Raw genomic sequence first — 3,932 nt, forward strand, 5'->3', positions numbered from 1 at the left:
CACATGCCTCTCAAATGTACTCCCTTTCCTTTCCTTTTCTAGACAAAACCAGTAATCATGCTAATAATTTTCTTTCTTTTCCTTATAATTACCGCATATGGACATATTCCTAAACAATATACTGTTTTGTGGATGTATATAAATGGAAACACAGTGCGTTCTGACTTGGCTTCTTTTGCTCAACATTACATTTTTTGAGGTTCAACCATGTGGATGCATGGTGCTGTAGCTGACTCCTTTTCTCTGCTCTTTGTATTCCATTGATTCAGCCAATCTTGTACATATGTTCTGGTGGCATGTGCAAGAGTTCCTCTCTCTCTTTTTTTTTTTTTTTTGACAGGGTCTCACTCTGTCATCCAGGCTGGAGTACGGTGGTGCGATGACAGCTCACTGCAGCCTCTACCTCCCAGGTGCAGGCCATCCTCCCACCTCAGTCTCCCAAGTAGCCGGGACCATAGGCGCACACGATCACACCCGGCTAATTTTAACTTTTTGTAGAGATGGGGTCTCACTCTGTCACCCAGGTTGGAGCACAGTGGCGTGATGACATTGAGTTTTCTTATTTGAGAATACAGTATACTGTTAGATTCGTTTGGAATGTTAGCATTTTCCAATAGTTTTATAGTTGTCTCCAGGAAGTATGGAGGCCAAAGCAACTCCATCTTGGATGCTAATCTGCCATGTTGACTTCCGGTTGCCCCCCGATCGGGGAAGGCCTCGGGATTTCCAGTTTGTCTGTTGTTCCTTGAGTGGAGTATGTGCTTGCTGTGAATCCTGCCCTGGGGTTGGTACAGCCTTGATGCTATCACCCTTCAACGGTCCTACACATTCCTTCGGAGTTATCCTGTCCCTGTGGTATATGGGCCATGGGTCTCGGAAGTAGTGGTGCAGGAATCCACCAGCTTGTCTCACCAACACCTGAGACACAGACATGGCTTCTGCTTGTAAGTCCCTATTAAATGTTTCTTTCTAAAAAACAGATGTGTCGGCCTCTTTCTTGGACCTCTCAGCTTCCTAAGACTTTGGCGGCAGGTTTGCATATATCTGCTTACTTCAGAACAGGGAGGATTGCACATTGCTTGTTAGAATTATTCCTGATTTTTTTTTTTAAGAAGGGGTGTCCCAAGTAGCTGAGACCACAGGTGCATGCCACCATGCCTGGCTAACTTATTTCTATTTTTTTATAGGGACAGGGTCTCCCTATGTTGCCTGGGCTGGTCTTGAACTGCTGTCCTCAAGTGATCGTCCCTCTTTGGCCTCCCAAAGTGTTGGGATTACAGGCATGAGACACTGCACCTGGCTATAAGCTTTCTTTTACTAGTATTTACTTGGAATATCTTTTTTCCATCCTTGACTTTGAGTCTTTCTTTGTTCTTATGTTTTAAGAGTGCCTCTTGTGAAACCATATAGCTAGTATTTTTTTCTTTGTTTTTGAGACAGTCTTGCTCTGTCGCCCAGGTTGGAGTGCCACGGCATGATCTTGGCTCACTGCAACCTCCGCCTCCTGGGTTCAAGCAATTCTCCCACCTCAGCCTCCCGAGTAGCTGGGATGATTCCCACCACCATGATCAGCTAATTTTTGTATTTTTAGTAGAGACGGGGTTTCACCATGTTGGCCAGGCTGGTCTTGAACTTCTGACCTCAGGTGATCCACCCACCTCAGCTTCCCAAAGTGCTGGGATTATAGGCCTGAGCCACCACGCCTGGCCATATAGCTAGTATTCTAAATAAATCATATTGATCATTTTTGTCCTTTATTGAAGCGTTAAATCCATTTACATTTAGTATTATTGGAACGATATTTAGGCAACTTTCTTCTTTTTATGCCCTTTCAAATTGTTCTACTTTTTTTTTCCTAGGCTCTGGAGTATTTTTATGTTCTACTTTTTAAAATTCCTTTTTGTAAACCTTTTTTCCTCATCTTTTTCTGGTTTATGTTTCCTCCTTCATCTCTTTTCATCTTTACCCTTTCTACCTGTTTGAAAGTTATGTGCACTGGGCCTATTCTTCTAGTTGTTGCTCTAGCTATTTGAACACGCATATTTACCAAAATCTAAAAAATTATCAATATCTCTCCTTTCTCCCAACAATTCCAGGACCTTAAAGACACTTTAACTCTGACGACCCACTTGCAGATAACATGCTATTCTTGTCCAGGACTTAAAACTTTGGTGTTAGATGATGCTGGGGAAAATATTTCCTGAGATTTCATAACCACAAGTAAGCCCCCGACATGAGTTTGTGGTTTAAGGTTATGCTAACTATGCAGTCCAAAAAAAAAAAAAATCTTAAACTATTTAATTTAGAGTGGTCTCAGGTTGGTAGTGTCCCCAGCAACTTACAGAAGTAAATGCAAATCTTCTCTGGAAGAAACCACCTTCAACCCAGGCCTCAAGGGATTCTCACAGACAAATATTCAAGGAAAATGATTGGTTCACAGATACGTGGCATGAGAGAAAATGCACCATGAGTGAGAACCAGCGGAAAGAATACGCAGCAGAAATAGACTTAAAACATCTAGGAATTGTAATTATCTAACACAGAATATAAAATATCTGTCTTATACGTTTAAAGAAATAATCAAGAAATTCTAAAATAGATAAGTGTAGGGAGACCCCCTGAAACTATTGCTATGGAATAAAAGAGGAAACGCTCCTGATTATTGTAAATACAAAATTGCATGCAGGATTGTGTAAAGACAATGTCAGGCTGGACTGCCAGAACGAGCCAACAGCGTGTGATGTGCTTCCCCCTGCAGGGAGCCTATGAATGGACGTGCAGTCAGGGAGGTTTCACATCACCAAGATTCCTATCCCAGAAAAGCTGATGTTCATAGCTCTGGGAATGAAATGCGACCCTTGTGGAAAGCCTATAAACGGATGCATGGGGGGCACCTGTCCATATGGATAAGATAGGGCTATAAACGCCCTCATCTTGCCGTGGCTCTTCTAGGCTTCTTTAGGGTTAAGGGCATACTCCCTTCTGAGAATTTCTGGTCTAACTGGTTGTCTAGCTTCACATCCTGTTTCCATGGATTGTTTGTAACCAGCTTTTGTTGCAAGTGTTACTGCTGATTAATATCTTGCTAATCATAGGTTATGGAAAGACTGTGTTTCTGTCCTAAGGCTCTGTTAGAAATTACTGATGCACACACTATGTTGTAAATTCTTATCTCTGTATACTGTACTTCTACATACAAATGTACTGTACTTCTACATACAACTGTTATGTTAAAGAATTACTTCATCCCCATGTGACTATCTCACCTCATAATCAAATGACCCTAAATCCCTCACTAACCTACCCCCGCCCTCACTAAACTTAATAATAAATGCTGGTATATCCAGTGCATTGTTGGCACCGTGGGACCAGAAGGCGGTGACCCCCCTGGACCCAGCTTTCACTATCTTGTGTGTGTCTATTATTTCTCAACCTGCCGATCTGCCTAGGAGCAAAGAGAGAGCCCCGTTGCATTGCAGGCTGCTGGCCAGATCCCGCAATAGATAAGAAATTCAAGTCATTTGGGCTTGAATCAGAAAAAAAGAATCAAATAGAACTTCCAAAAATGAAAAATGAATATCATATTGCATTGACTATAAAACAGGATTGATTTTATAAGATGCACCATAATTTTATGTGCCACCTTAGCATTGCAAGATGCCACCAATTGTAAGATGTATCCTGATTTTAGCAGTGTTAAAAATGAAAAAAAAGGTTGCAGAATCAGTGAATCGTAGCAATTGAAATGTAAAACTTCACAGATCAATTAAATTGCAGATTAAACTCAGCCAATGAAAGAATCAGGTAACTGGAATAAAGACACAAATATTTTTTACAAATAAATTATCCAGAATGTAGCCCAGAGAGACCACACAATGGAAATATAACAGAATGCTTATGAGTCTTGGGGGCTAGAATGAGGAGGTCTAACC

This window comes from Pongo pygmaeus, chromosome 6 (genome assembly GCF_028885625.2).
Source record: "Pongo pygmaeus isolate AG05252 chromosome 6, NHGRI_mPonPyg2-v2.0_pri, whole genome shotgun sequence".
NCBI classification, from domain to species: domain Eukaryota; kingdom Metazoa; phylum Chordata; class Mammalia; order Primates; family Hominidae; genus Pongo; species Pongo pygmaeus.